This window comes from Notamacropus eugenii, chromosome 1, assembly GCF_028372415.1.
Source record: "Notamacropus eugenii isolate mMacEug1 chromosome 1, mMacEug1.pri_v2, whole genome shotgun sequence".
Taxonomy (NCBI): Eukaryota; Metazoa; Chordata; class Mammalia; order Diprotodontia; family Macropodidae; genus Notamacropus; species Notamacropus eugenii.
The window spans coordinates 595,070,228-595,086,660 of NC_092872.1; the positions used below are offsets into that span (position 1 = coordinate 595,070,228).

General features: G+C 39.6%; 1 protein-coding gene across 7 annotated transcripts in view; it reads left to right on the plus strand.

Moving 5' to 3' along the window:
- Positions 1-16,433, plus strand: part of RIN2 (Ras and Rab interactor 2) — a 244,203-nt gene that overhangs the window by 49,136 nt on the left and 178,634 nt on the right. For 3 of the 7 annotated variants that reach the window (XM_072634565.1, XM_072634562.1, XM_072634566.1), the window contains exons 2-3: positions 9,762-9,917; positions 12,132-12,176. The exons of 1 other annotated variant lie outside the window; for it this stretch is intronic. The gene's annotated coding sequence lies outside the window, so the exon portion shown is untranslated. The remainder of the gene's footprint in view (positions 1-9,761; positions 9,918-12,131; positions 12,177-16,433) is intronic. 3 more of the 7 variants (XM_072634564.1, XM_072634560.1, XM_072634561.1) reach the window with 1 other exon arrangement.

Sequence of the window (16,433 nt, forward strand, 5' to 3'; positions counted from 1 at the left end):
TCCTTGAATATTTATTTTGCCTTCTGGTTCTAGAATCTCAGGGCAGTTTTCCTTGATAATTTCATGGAAGATGATGTCTAGGCTCTTCTTTTGATCATGGTTTTCAGGTAGTCCCAGAATTTTTACATTGTCTCTCCTGATTCTATTTTCCAGGTCAGTTGTTTTTCCAATAAGATATTTCACCTTATCTTCCATTTTTCGAATCTGTGCGGTATGTTCTGAGATATCTGTCTTTCTCGAAAAGTCCAAAGCTTCCATCTGTACCATTCCAGATTTGAGAGATCTATTTTCTTCAGTAAGCTTTTGAATCTCCTTTTCCATTTGGTTAATTCTGCTTTTGAAAGCATTCTTCTCCTCATTGGCCCCTTGCACCTCCCTTGCCAGCTGAGTTAGGCTAGTTCTCAGGGTGCCAATTTCTTCAAGATTTTTTTGGTTCTCCTTTAGCAGGGAGCTGATCTGTTTTTCATGCTTCTCCCTCATCCCTCTCATTTCCCTTTCCAGTCTTTCCTCCACCTCTCTAACTTGATTTTCAAAATTCCTCTTGAGCTCTTCCATGGCCCGAGCCCATTGGGTGGGCTGGGACACAGAATCCTCGATTTCTGTGTCTTTGCCTGATGGCAAGCATTGTTCCTCCCCATCAGAAAGGAGGGGAGGAAGTGTTTTTTTCTCTGCGATAAAGTACCCTTCAATAGTTTTATTTCTTTTCCCTTTTCTTGGCATATTCTCCACCTAGTGGCCTGAACTCTGAATGTTCTCCTCACACCCACCTCGCCTCCTACTCCTCCCAGCCAGCGTTTGGGAGGATTGAGATTCAAATGCTGCTTCCCGCCTTAGGGCTTTTGGCGGGGGCAGGGCTGTTATTCAGTGTTAAATTAAGTTCAGGTGGTCAGGGGCAGGGCCGCCTCTCTGGCTCAATTCCCTCAGGCGGTTTATGCACAGACCTTCCACAATGGATCCAGGCTCCCGCCCGCTTGGGGATCCGCCGTCCGCAGCCGCAGCCGCCTCTCAGTCCCCACCTCCCGGGGGGGCCCGAGCTATGGGGGCACCTCACTCCCCTCTCAACCTGCCAAAGAGACTCTCTCACCTACCCCCGTCAGTCACCTGTTGGTGGGGGGGGCCCGTGCCGCTGCTGAAGATCCCGCCTCTGGAGCCCTCTTAGGACTGTGCCTCTCAGAGCCACGGCCGCCGCCGCAGGTCCCGGCTGGGCTCCATGTCTGCAGCGCGAGGGACCTTTTGCGAGAGGTTTGCAGGTCCCTCTGTGGGTGGGGGGACCCGCGTGGCCGCTGGAGATCCCGTCTCGCAGCCCTCTCGGATCTGCTTCCCACGTTGTCGCTGCCGCGGTAGGGCTGCTCTCTGCTTCTCGCCCCGGCGCCCAGTCCACGGTGCGAAGGACCCCCCGCGAGAGGTTTGCAGGTCTCTCCGGAACAGAAATCTCCCTCGCTCCAATATTCCGTGGTCTCTGGGTGCAGAATTTGCCCTGGGTTAGTCCCCTCTGCCGTTCTGTGTTTTGTGGGTTCGGAGCTATGTGTATGTGCGTCTTTCTACTTCGCCATCTTGGCTCCGCCCCTCAGAAACCACTTTTTGCCAAGCCTAGAGGCCTGTATTGGGCTACCCGAGTCTTTCTTACCTATCCCAGGTCTTCGGTTGGCCAAACCGGATAAACGTATGAGAGAAAGGACGTTCCAGAGTCGAACAGGGGTTGAGCTTTATTACAGGGTTTCGGTTACAAGTGCAGGGAGGTCTTCCTTAGGAGGAAGAGGGGGAGATTTCCTAAGGAGGCTAAGCTTAAGGGATTGGAAGTAGAAGTACAAGCGGGGAGAGAGGGGGAGGGGAGAGAGGAAAGAAAAGAAGCGGAGCCCTACTGCCTCTTTGGCTCCTCACGTGCTAAGAGCTTTCAGGCTTCCTCAATCCTACTTAACCTTTAGCCACACAGTTTGCATCTCAATATCGTGCTGTTAGGTAACTAGGTGTGCTCCAAAACGGGACGACCTCGAGGGCAGGGAGACTCCACCCATCACGTATCTCCCGGGGAGAGGAGGAAGTACCCGAGCTAGCCAAGCTAGCTCAGTCTGACCTTCTCGAATCCCCGCTGTTCATGGAGGGCCTCGTAAGACTCTAAGATTTAGAAGTCCCACTTTTACCCGCCCGAGACCGTCCACACGGAATTGAGCTTCCAATCCCAACAACTTTTAAATGGCAGATCTTATTAACTTCTGGTCATTTGTGATTGTTACGTTAGTATGTCGCTACAAGCATATGCCCAGTAAGTCAAGGGTTCATGCAAAGTCTGGAAGTTCACATAGTTGTTGGCAGCGACTTAGGAAAAGGCTATCCCATTGTTTATTTTGTGTGCATGGGCCATCTGTTTCAGAAATGCTATTTTTTGTTTGAGTTGACATTTTCTTTGTCATTTCTTTATTTCAACTCTAACTTATTTATTTGAGTAAATAAAATCAGAAACAATACCAGATACTACCAGCTAGAAATGTATTCTTAGAATTATCAGCTGTTCTAAAAGATAGTAGAAGCTCTAAAATAGGGACTATCATGATCTTTTAAAAAGACTCATTGTTCACATTTAAGCACTTGGGAATTTATTAGGAATTCTCATTTGGGACACATAAGGAAGGTACATTAATGGGATGGGGAATCCTAGGCAGAAGGAGAGCAGGGATTGATGGGAGAGGGAAGACAAACCACAAACATGATGATGCTACTTCACTCAAGAAGTGAAGCCTGTAATCAGGAATATGGTTCTAGCAGTAGCAGCAGCAACAACTGCCACCATTGACTGTCAGAGCAGTGAGAACCTGGACCAAACAGAGCATGGGAGCCACAGTAATCTGGGTGTATTGTGCTATACAGAAGTAGGAATGCAGGATTGGAGCAGAGACCTATGCAAATGATTCCTTCACCTAGATTCCAGTTTCACTCAAGCTACTGGGACTTCCCCATTGGCATTTTAAATTTGTTTATACAGAGATGGGGAAAAACTCTTGTGAGAAGGAAGGAAAGAAATATTGTTTTTTTCACTAATGGGCTCAGAGATGAATAATTTCTTATGTGGTTTGTCATAAATATACATTATGTTCAAATATCTATTGATAGCCTTGATTTCTTGTAGGTGAATTGAATATCCTAAAAAAATGAGCTGAATCTAGATGACAGAGAGAGGAGGGGAAGAGGGAGAGGGAAAATAAGAGGCAAAAAGTGAAAGAAGAGAGAGATGAGGGGAACAGAAGTGAATACAAATCATACATACTAAGGTTACTAGAAAGATATTTCCTGAGATTGAGTCTGGTTTAACTTCCCAGAGTAGAGAAGTATTGTTACTCGACTTGACACCTGGAATTTTGAGCTCCTTGAGGACATGGATCATCTGGCAAGTCCATGAGAAAGAACAAAATGTCTTCTGCAACACATGTCATACTCAAGGAGCATACCTCTCTCTTGAGGGCAGTCTGATCCAGATTAAAATGTAGTGTTTATCTGATTTTAATGTATTGATGTATTAATAATCATTCTTTAATTTCAGTCATATCTGACTCTTTGTGATGCTTTCTTGCAAAGATATTGGAATAGTTTGCCATTTTCTTCTGCAGCCCATTTTACAGAAGAGGAAACTGAGGCAGACAGGGTTAAGTGCCTTACCCAGGGTCATAAAGATACTAATAATCTCTTTATCTATATATCAATAAACATGTGTTGTTTCTAAGTCAATATATGTCTCAGGAGGATCTTTATGTATGATTTAGTGGACCTCATTTCTATTTGAGTTTGACACCACTGATCTACAACATTTCCTGACAAGAGGTCAGTGAACTTTTACTTGAAGACCTTCAGTGACTGGGAACCTACTATCACTTCCTGAGGCAACCTATTGAATTTTTGCATAGATGCAATTGTTGGGAAACTTTTTCTTATATCAAAGTTAAATTGACCCCTTTTCAGTCTTTGTCTTTGCCCCCAGTTCTGTACTTTGGGGTCAGGCAGTTAGTCAGTAAACTTAACTGCCTTCTGGGTGCCAAGTATTGTGCTGAGTACTAGAAATATACAGAAAGGTATGAAGAAACAGTCTCTACTCTCAAACAACTGACACTAGTGGACTGAGCAGAAAAACGTCTGATCCCTTTTCCCCAGGGCAGCCCTTCCAATAGTTTTAGGCAGCGGCTCTCATGTCCTATTGTTGTTCCCCCTCTCCACCGCCTGCCAAGTCTTCCCTTCTACAGGACAAATTATTCACATCATTTGATCAATCCATGTATGGCATAAATTCAACACCTTAACATCTTGGTTGTACTCTTTGGACACTCTCCAGCTTGTAAATATGCTTCCTAAAATTTATTCCCTGTAACTGAACTCTAGATGGGGTTTGACTAGTTCAGAGTGCTGTGGGCCTGTCGCTTCCTTATTGCTGAACGTTCTGTGGTATAAGGTTGTCTTGACTTTTCTGACTACCGTATCACACCATTGACTCATGGTGACCTTGCTGCCCACTAAACCTTGAAGTTTATTTTTTCCAAATGAACTGCTGTCTAGCCATGCCTCCCCCAGTTTACACTTGGGAAGTTAGTATTTTGCTTCTATCTAAAAAGAACACACTGTGGTTATTATTTCTTAACATACTGTAGAGTTCAATATTCAGAAAGTATTTACTAACAGGAATGGAATTAGGGAAATTTCCAATTTTTCAAAGTAAATGCCAGATTTTATAGGTGCTCCTCAATTTAACAGCAAAAAACCTTTGTTCTTTTTTGAAAGTTATCCATTTTAAACAGTGAACAGATAAGGAACAGGATAACCTAAGAACCTATCCTAAGTATATGTTTTCTTGAATCTACCATATTTACTCTGACATTTCCCTTGCCAGTTACAAGAAGGACAAAATGTAATTGTTTCTGCCTTTTTACTTTGTTTCTGCCCTTGTAACCTGTTTTTGGTCGTTGATCACATGAGGAAATACCTTAGGTGACAGAACAATGCACAGGATGAGATTGACACTCACTGCTGAAAATAAATGAAATATTATCATGACAAAACCTTCAAAGTCTCTCTCAAAGGAACCATAGGATTAGAAATCTAGAGCAAGAAAGGGTCTTTACTTATGGAGTCCAACCCCTTCATTAAAGATGAGGAAACTGAGGCAGTCAGACTGGGGTCTGAGACAGGATTTAAATCTAGATATCCTGACTTGCAGAGCAGCAAGCTGGTAGCACAGTGGATAGAATGCTGGACCTAGACTCAGGAAAACTGGGTTCAAACCTAGCTGGATGATCCTGGGCAAGCCAGTTAATCCTATTTGCCTCAGCTTCCTCATCAGTAAAATGAGCTGGAGAAGGAAATGGCAAACCATACCAGGATCTTTACCAATAAAACCCCAAAAAGGAGTCACAGAGTCTGAACAGTAAAGAACCTGACTTCTTGGGGAAGGATGACTTGCTTCCCTGAATATTCCAAATCCTTTCTGCTTGCAGAGGGATTCGTCTTTAGGGCTTCACTTTAAATCTAGAGATCATGATAGGTCCCTAGGGAAAGCAGAAATCCACTGAATAGGAGGGAGAAATTACCATAGCTGTTTACAGAATCAGGTTGTTTTTTGGGTTAAATAGAACATACTCTGTAGCTCATGCCTTGATAACTTGGGATAGGAAGTAAGGGCCCTTTTCCTTTCTGTCTGCCACCTCTGTCTGTACCTTTGTCCCTTACTTTCCCTTCCCACCTCAGCTTCACTGGCTACCAAGATTCCTTCAGAGAGCCCTACGAGAGGAATTTGCCGAATTCCTCAATTGCGCTCTTCCGCCTGTGAAATCACTTTGTATTTTTTCTGCATTTATTTTCTGTGCATTTGTTTCCTTTTTGCTTTGTATTCCCAGCACCCAGTACAGTGCCTGACACACATAATAGACACTCAGTAGAAGTTAATTGAATTGAATTACAGTGAATTTTTTATTCATTCATTATTCATTGATTGATTGATTGATTTGTTTGTTTAGTGAAGACCTAGTCTTGGGCTAATAAGTTCCTATGCTTCCAGGGGAAATCTCAGGTGGGAGCATAAGCAAAAGAGGTATTTAGCAAACAACCCCTAATTTTGAACCCTGTTTATTTGAACTCAGACCTTAAAAAAAAAAGGCCGCAGGTTAGCTAGATTTTAGCAAAATTTTTGAGTTTCTCATGCTTTTTTCGTGGACAAGTAGGAGCAATACAATATGTACAATATCAAAGTTAGGTGGATCCCCCAAATGATTGAATGACTATCCTCAAAGTAGGATGTAGACTTGGAAGGAGGTCTCCCATGAGGTGATTAAGTGATCAATCCTTGAGCCCTTTTCACTTAACCTTTTTTTTCACATGTCCTAGACAAAGCATACATTGTTGAATTTATAAATGGCCTAAAGCCTGGAGGGAAGGCTAATGCAATTTGTGACAGTCAGGATCCAAAAAAATATTGGTGAATTAGAACCTGGATTTTTAATCTGGTGTCCATGAATTTGTTTGTTTTTTTTAGTTTGCTAGCTATATTCAATATAATTGGTTTCTTTTCTAATACTATTTACTATTTGTATTTAAAAACATTTTTTCTGCCCCAGACTCCCAAAAGAGTTCATGAAACAAACAAACAAAAAAAGAATGTTGAGCCAAAAATAATAAGCTGAAATTTAGTAGGATAAATTTAAAGCCTTGTAGTTTTGGGTGGGTAATTAATAATAAGTGCTTGTCAAATTATTAAATTAAATTGAATTGAACCAAAAGGAACATAACCATCCCCTTCACTACTCCCATTACACAGTTAACATGGATGGAGATGACCGTCAAGTTAATTGTTTTTAAAAATCTCTCATGAGAATTTTTGGATAGAAGCAAGCTCTATCAAGAGTGGGATTCCAGGTATAATTTATTCCTTTGCGAAGTTCTTGAACATGGAAGATACTTTAATAAATCTTTGCCAGTGATGAACATTATACATAGTAAATGTGACAGGGAAGCACTTAAGGATCTAATTGGAACAGGCTTCTAGCTAGTGTTGTCACTGTTGAGTTAATCCAAAAGGACACCACCAAGTTAACTGGCAGTTCTTGACTTTTATGCTTGTCTTTATTCAGATGTTTTCATTTCCAATTTTCTTTTCATGGCTCATAGACTGGCTGATGGTCCTAGAAGTTCATTCATCTTTGTGTCCCCTCTGGTGCTTTGCATGATACATGCTCAGTAAATATTTGTTGAACAAATAATTGTTGCTAAGGCAATGGAGCTTCTAATGAATTATGACAAAGTAATTATACTGATTTAGCTTTTCCCAGTGGGGAAACTAGATCTAAACTTGGTAATTTAACCTTCTCAAGGTCAGGAATGCTTAACCATTCCCTGGAGAAATTGTACTTTGTTGAGAAATCCAATTGAAACCTAAAACTAATTAGCATCACTCTTAGGAGCACAACTACTTTAAAGGGACACCACCAGTTTGCAACAGAGGCAATGAACTAAATTAGTTCTTGTACATACAGGTTGTTACTAAAATGTCAGTGCTGTAGAAAAGTGAGAAGTTGTAACAGTTATTAAATCACAACTTGTAGATAGCATCAGTCAGGACAGTGGGTTTTTTCTCCATCTGGTTTTAAAATATTTACCTAAGCAGAAGTGAATCATGTTAATGCCATGTTAGAGTTGCAGCCTGGAATCCCTGAGTTCAGATTTCTCCTCTGACATTTCCTAGCTGTGTAACTGTGGGCCAATTACTTATCTGAACTGTTGGCATCACCCCAAGACCATGTTTAAGATTGGTGTGATTTTATTGACCTAAAATAGAGCTATACCTGCCTTACATTCTAAAAGTATTTCTTAAAATTGTTTCATTATTTTAAGTATCTGAAGGTGAGAATCATTTTAATTCAGCTTCTTAGTGAAGCATCAGCTGATGTGTTATTTTGTTAGGGGTCAGTTATTTCCTCTATATTCCCAAAAATTTCTTTGAATTTTTTTTGACCAGAACTATTACTTAATTGGTGTAGGAGGAGACTGCCTCTACCAATGCTGATCTGTACCTGCTCTCCAGTTAATAGTTTTAGACAGTTAGTTGTCTGAGAGCATTGAGAGGGTAGGGTAAGTGATCTGTAGGGTCTTGTAACCATGAAGTTTCAGAGGCAGGATTTAAGCCCAATCCTTTCTTACGGACTCTGATACCAGTTGTGGAATTTTCTAAGATCTCAAAACATGAAGGAAGGCAGGATGGGAAGGGGAAAGAGTGATGGATCTAGAATCAGTTTGTTTTAGTCATGTCTGACTCTGTGATCCCATTTAGGGTTTTCTTTGCAAAGATACTGGAGTGGTTTGCCATTTCATTTTCTAGCTTATTTTACAGATAAGGAAACTCAGGCAAACAAGGTTAAGTGACTTACCCAGGGTCACACAGTAAGTGTCTGAGATCAGATTTGAACTCAGGAAGATGGGTCTTCCTGACTTCAGGTTTGGTGCTCTATCTACTGTGCCACCTAGCTTCCCTGCAGTCAGGGACCCTGGGTTCAAATGCTGGCATTGCTACTTACTATCTGAGTGATATCACCTTGGGTAAGCCACAACTTTTGTGGGCTTTAATTTCTCATCTGTAAAATGAGGAAACTGGACCTAGCATACCTTTAAGGTCTCTTCCAGGTCAAAATTTGGAATCCTGTGATTTCAGGCCTGTCAATAAGTCCCTAAAAGCATTTATTAAGTAGCTTATATGTATCAGACACGGCCATAGACTAGAGAGAGACAGAAACACAGAGAGAGATATTTTAAAATATATATTGTTATCCTTAACATTTGAGTGTTTGTTTCTGACAGATTCTAGAGTGATGCAGATTGATCCATTTCTAAAGCTGGAAGTATTGCAAACACAAGTAATAACATGATCTATATAAAGGTATATGATGCACCTATTGTCATGGATTCCTTTCTAGTACCTCTAAACATCAAGTGATTACAAAGATAATGTAAATAAATCAAAGTCTCCTTGGGAAATTACTGCTTAGAGAATTAAATCTTGCACTTAGTTCTTCATTCCACTTTTCTGTGAAGAAGCTTTTGTTCATTGAGTTGTTTTTTTTTTTTACCTGAATTACTTGCTGTGCCCCAATAGTAGAATATAGGGGCTGCTAGGTGATATAGTGGATAGAGAGTGCTAGGGTTGGAGTCAGAAAAACTCATCTTATGAAATGTAGTCACTAAATGGTGATTTTTATAAATCTAGTTAATGGATCCCAGGTTAAGAATCCTTTCATTAAAGGGGGTCTTTCAAGGAAAAAATCATTTACTGGCAGCCCTGGTGAAAATAAGTTTGGTGGAAAAGGAAAGGAAAGCAAATGGTTGAAATGTTGTTTAGGTATATGAATAGTAGAGGATATCTGCAGGATCTAGCTGTATTTCTATAGACTTTTTCTTAAACAAATAAGAACTGACAAAGTGGAAGAAAAAAAGAAAAACCCAGGAAGGTGACTAATGTAAATGGAAGAGAGCAAGGAAAGCATTTTTGGTGTCCTTTTTCTGATATGAAGAACCATTTGAGAGCTTATTTTTTCAGCCTGGGAGGGTACATTTGGATTCTCTAAGGAGGACCTCTTTTCCCATTTGCTTTCAGGGTGAATGTCAGAATTTACATGAATAAAACTCATACTGACTATAACTTCTCATGTTTCCCTAGAGGTGGGATAACAGGTGTGTTTTGTTTGTGGTATTTTCCCAAGCTTCACAGAGTATTAAATGCCTAAATTTGTGTGTGACAGGCTTGGAAAGATCAAAATAAGCAGTGAACTGTACATAAAGAAGAATCCCTGTCTACTTAAGCTTCACCAAAGAAGAGAGAGTAACTGGCCACAGTTCTTAGGGTATCCAGGATTGTGAGCGACGCAGACACGGAAGAGAGATGCAGGAATGAACAGGTATGTAAGGAACAGATTATGAAACCAAATTAATTTCAGCCCCAGACCTGGTTTTTATTTACTCGTTTGTTTGAACTATTTCTAAAGTGATAGAGACTCTTAAGTGATATGACTCTTTTATTGTTGTATGTCATTTTCCATGACTTATTTTGGGTTCCCAGAAGCTAATTATTAGCATGAGCCATTTTTCTCAGTCTGCCCAGAGACCGTGTTAATTTTGACATTTCCAGACATAATGGTTTTGTGGTTCATTTGTGGGTGAGTGGTGAGATAAAAGAGACAATTCGAGAAGCCTCAGAGACATTAAAGAAATTCTGAAAGAGAAGACACTGTAACCCTATTCTCTTTGTTCCTGGAGAGTAAAACTGGAAACAGTGGGTAGAAATTATGAAGTCAGATTTTGACCTAATACAAATAAAAGTTTCCTCCAAATTTGAGCTGTCCAAAAGCAGAATGAGCTGCCAAGGTCAGTGGAGAGTTTCCCCTGATTAGAGGCTGCTTGGCCACTTCCCAGAAATGATGTAAAGGTGATTCCTGTTCTGATATAGGACTAGTTGAATTTGAAGTGTCTTCCAATTCTGAGATTGTATGATTTTATAATTCCTCCCTTTTCAGGATAGCCACTGCCTTCTCCTGGTTCCTACCTGTCTTTCTTGTTCCTTCTATTTCCCTTTGCTTTACTTTCCAGCTCTCTTGATACCTTAAAGTAGGTATTCCTCAAAGTTCTGACCTTGTCCTTCTATCTTCCCCTTTTTACACTCTTTCTTTTGTTAAATGTATTCATTCCAACAGTTTTAATTATGATCCCTAATTAGATGACTCCCAAATCTCTTAGTCTGGATCTGATCAGCCCTTGAGTTTCTAGATCTTCAAATATCTGTAAGAACTATCTCATAATCACTTAAAACTTAATATATTCTGATTGCACATGTATAACCTACATCAAATTGCTTACTGTCTCTAGTTGGAGGATGGGGGGAAGGGAAGGACAGAATTTGGAACTTAAATTTTTTTATAAAAAGAATGTTGAAAATTATTTTTACATGTAGTTGATAAAAATATTATTAAAGCAAGAAGAAAAAAATCATCTGGTAATTATCACAGAAGGTGTGAATCTTGGAAATGGCCCTAAAAGCCAGAAGTATTTTGAGGTCATTTTACAAGTCCTTTACGAGTTCTTTATAACTATGTATGACTACTAGACTATAAATGTGAGTTACTTGGTTTTCATTTTTAAATCAATAAATAAAAATTTCTTAAGTGCTACAAAAAACCACTCTCAATATGCCCCAAACTGGACTTTTTACTTAGTCCTCCTAAATCTCTGCTTTTGACTTCATTATTTCTGTTTAGGGTACCAATCTTTATCCAATTTATGATGTTTGCTACCTTAAAGGTGGCAAAGGGAGCTAGGAGGCTCAGTAATAGAGCACTGGACCTGGAGTTAGGAAGACCTGAATTCACATTTTGGCCTTGACCCTTGACTAGTCACTCAACCTTGGTTTGCCTTAATCTACTGGGAAAGGAAATGGCAAACCATTCCAGTATCTTTGCCAAGAAAACCCCATGGACAGTATAGTCTGCAGGGGTCTTGAAGAGTTGGGCATGGCTGAACAATAACAACCTTAGTATTATCTTTGATTCTTCCATATTTTTAAAATCTTGAAGACCTGTTAATTTTATCCTCACCAAATCTGTCTTGCATTCATCTGTTTTATTATATTCCCTAATTACTATCTATCTGAAATGACCATAATAGCCTTTTAGCAGTTTTTTTCCTCATTTCCACTGTCTCTGTTTCTCTAAACTAGCTTCCTCGTTGCCTGTGTAACTTTACATAAGTCACTTAACTTTTCTTGGCCTCAGTTTGTTTGTCTATAAAAACGAAGGGATCAGTCTTGATGTCGGTAGCACCTTCCAGCTTTAAGCCCTGTAACTGAATGAAAGACCAATAAAAATGCTCTGAAATGAAAAAAAGTTGTGGACAAGAGAATGAACAGGTTTTCTTTTTCATGTAGGAAAGGGGTGCTCAGAACATCTCTTATTCTCTTTGTGCTTTTGCACTGGCATGGGAGACATTTTGTATAATTCTGTCCTATTCTTACAAGTTTGGAAATGGTATTAGAACTTAGGCTTTAATGATCAGGAATGACAATAGGGAGAGACCTTAAGGTTGTTTTTTGTACTCTCTCTGCTCTACAATCTACCTTTCAGGAATCCAATTCTGAAATTCAGGAATCCAAGTCTGAAAACTGCTTGGTGAGTATGTGGAATCAGAGCAAGGGACACATAAACTTGGACTCAGAGGTCAACCATACCCATAGAAGTAGGGAAGATAGGACTGGAAGGAATATTAAGTGAAATAGACAAGGGGGTGGAATTAGAGTAAAAGGGGTTACCCTTGTGCATATGCATCATATGGGTCATGTTTGATAATTCTGTCAAAAAGTTAATTTCAGTCATGGGCTGCATTAATAGAAGTGTAATATCCAGAATAAGGGAAGTGATAGTTCCAAATAGTGTCTAGATGGTGCAGTAGATAGAATGTTGGGCCAAGAGTCAGGAAGACCCAGGTTCAATTACAACCTTAGATACCTAGCTGTGTGACCCTGGGCAAGTTATTTAACCTCTGTTTGCCTCAGTTTCTTCATTTGTAAAATGGGGATAATAATAGCACCCACCTCCCAGGGTTGTTGTGAGGATCAAATGAGATAATAATTGTAAAGCATGCTTAACGTAGGGCTTGGCACATAATAAATACTATATGAACATTAACTATTATGACTATTACCACACAGTATTGGGATTTGCCAAAGGTCACACATAGTAACAAACACAGTAACAAATTTAGAGAACTTACCTCAAATGTTCACATGCACTATTTGTGCCAGACCGATGGTAAAACATTCCAAGCTTGTATTGGTCTGATTAGCCACAGCTGGACATACTGTAAGTTAACTCTAGCATAGTGATGATGTCATTTTGATCTTCTTCGAGAGCAAAGTACAACCCACTAACCAACCAACCAACTATAGTCAACTAGAGTAGAAACCCTGAATTGGAACCAACTGATTGCTGATCTAGTACACGTTCCATCACAACAATCATCTTTGTTGTGCTACAACATTCAATACAAAAGCTTTCAAGATACAACAGTCCCTAGATTTTAATTGGTGCCAGAGCAAGAAAATTAATGAGGTTTTAGGCTAATTTAATAAGTATCACTTTGCACTTGGGACCTGCTGAACACTCATAAAATATCTTTTGGCTTCTATTTTAGGAAAATTTTCAGAAAGAAATACTAAAATAGATTCAGGAAATATGTAGTTGAAATACACAAAGTTCTAAGAGGCTATCAAAACCATGCTTATTCTGCTTCATACATTGGTGAACGTATACTCTTTCCTCCATTTCTTATACACAAAGAGCAAGTATCTTGCTTCAAATGGTTCCAAACTGACAAATACAAAAGAAGAAAGGATACTTTGAGTACAGTTCAGAAGGGAGAGTCCAAGGAAAAAACAATTGGAATGAATCTAAGGGAGTCATTAAAGTAACGTGATACAGTCAAAAGAAGACTGGATTTGCAGCCAGATACCCTTAGTTCAAATCCTGACTTTTCCACTCATTACCTTGAGCATGTCACTTAATCTGTGTGAGCCCTTTTCTTTATCTCTACAATGGGAAGATTTACCTACATGACCTCTTGAGGTCGGAATCTACAATACTATGATTGAGAGAGGGAGATGAAGTAATAGATGCATTGAAATAAGAAAGATAATTCCAAGACTAAATTAGATTAAAATGAATATCAAGGATGGCCTTAAAAAAGAAGTTAGAGAAGAAATATATGGAAAAATTAGGGACAGTTTTACCCTCGTAACTTTGTGATATTGAGGGAAAGGGAAGGAGTGTGTATGGGCCCGGCTGTCTGTTAGCTTTCAGTATTTGGAGATATAGTACTAGCTAATTTCATGAATTACTGCTAAATCACCAGAAATCAGGTTGTTCCAAAGCAGAGTTAGAGATCTGGGCATAGCCAAGATTAACTGTCTCCCAGATGAGTGTATTTTTGACCAAGCTCTACTTTCCACCACTTCCTATATGCTAGAGTGTGGGCACTAGGATTAATGTTCCAGGGACATATGTAACACCAAGAACAACAGTCCACTTCTAATGTTCTGCCCCTAAAATAGTTGCTTGCTTGGTATAAAATCATACTTGGTATAAAATGATTTCCAAATCATTCCCATGCTCCAGACATCTGAACCTTAAAATCACTGTCTTTCCCTTTTTCCCAATTGGTATCTTGTGCTAAACTATGATATTGCTTGGTTTAAAGAGTGCTAAACCTAGAATTGGGAGACCTAGCCTTCAATTTTTAACCCAGTGCTTATTAGCCCTGTGATCCTTCTCAAGTCACCCAACCCCACTGAGCCTTAGTTTCATTACTTGCCTTATTGAGTCAGTTGTGAGATTAAGTGTTTTACAGACCTTGGAGTTCTGTAGAATTGTGAGTCATTATTATTAGGTAAACATTTTATGGCTCCCAGGCTCCTGTACCACCACCTCCTTCCTCTACCCCCCCCCCCCCCAATCTGAAATGAAATCTCTGTAGATATATTAAGTGATAATTCTGCGCAGTCCTTCTGTTCTTTGCCTTCCCTCTTCAGCTGAAGGCAGATGTTGCCATCATCTGGCTGACAATTTTAAAGTCACTGCACCCAGCACTGAGTTTTTCTATACTATGTTTTTTATCTCATCCACTTTTCTAATACTCTTTATCCTTATTCAAATTTCATCTAGTCCCATCAAATGTTACAGGGAAACCTGGTTGCAGTAAGGTAAAAGAAGTTTTTCCTTGCCAAAACGTAGAGGATAATTAGCCTCCAGAAGGGAGAAGGTCGAGCTGGACATTACTTTGAAACTTCTGCAGAGACCTTATCTTGTCTCTGTTATTATCTTTTTGGGTTTTTTTTTAACTTCAGAAGTGGGAAAAATTGAGCACTCTATCTGTTGTGCCACCTAGCTGCCTGCAAAAAATGGCAAGCTACATATAAATGTTAAATTACCTAACAAAGAGAATGTTTAAAAGAATTTTTAATGCCTCTTCTTATGAGATTTCTGCCTGTTTGGGTTTTTTATATTGTTCTATGCAATAGTGTCAGACTCAAATAGAAACAGATCTCTGAGGGACACATAATGATTTAGCAAACCACAAGTTAGCATTACTTATGTTGTATTATATGTCATTTAATTTTTTGAACATTTCCCAATTACATTTTAATGTGGTTCAGTTTATGGACAGCAAGTTTGACACCTCTGTCTATGATATCTGAAAGTATTCGTACCAACTTTCATACAGGAATTGATTAGATCCACACAAAAACCAAAAAATTTAGTAGGGGATTTTCTTTCTGAGTTTTATTTAAAGCTTTCGGGAAATTTTTGAAGTTATCTTTTATGTTACTACCTATTTTTGTGGGTGGGAAGAAAAGATGAAAACTAAATGGTAGCTGGTTTTTCTTCCTCTATGCTACATGTTGGATTGCACATGAAAAAATACAAATGAGAGAAACATCTACCAAGGTCATTTTAGACAAAATACTAATTTCATCTTAATTTATTATGACTGAAATACAAAGCAGTTATTAAAAGCTTCAGGTAGAATTAGGGAAACAGTAAGCCCAGTGACTATTTCACCATAAATGGAAAGAACAGCAGACAGTGAAACTGAGCTCTGTATTTGACCGAGCTTGGCACCAAAGAACAAATAATGCAAGTGGAGTGACCCTTCCTTCTGTATAGATATAAGAGGGGACTATGGAGGCGGAGCATGGCATGTGCTGTTGGCCTTGAATGAGTGTTGGTTAGTTTGGCTGAACTTTTTTTCTGTTTTCTTTTTTATTCTGATTATAAGGGAGCCATTATTATTATAAGGAATGGTTCTCAGGGTAGAAGGGAGGAGAGATATCTTGGGGAATGAAGGTGGTGTAAGAGCTAGTTATGAACGAATGAATGTATAAAGCATTTACTAATGCTATATGTAAAGCTCTGTGCTAAGCAAATATGAAATACCCGAGCAAGACAGTCCCGTTCTAATGGGAAATATTACATATATGGAAGGTTTCAGTTGAGATAAAATGGGGAGGTTCCATGGTTCCTAGGGTACAGTGGTAAAGAAGGTGGTAATTCATCTTCTTTAATATCTTCTCCATTGATAAAATCATATCGGTTTCTGATGTTGGAACCATTTGATAGTGCCAAGGTCTTACATGACAGGTATCTTTGTAAATTGTTTTCCAGGGTGATGGCTTCAGACCTTAGTCTGGAAGAATTGCTGTAGCAAAGACTCTTGAGTTCATCCTGGGCTGTCCCCAAAAGGGTCTAAGAGGAGATGGTGGTCAGGGTGGTTTGACCTGCCTGGAACGTATTGCCTCTTGTCTTTCCCTAAGGGTGTTTCACTTAGGCTGGCTTGTCTGTTTTGTGAGTGGTAGTGATGAGGGTCGGAGGAGG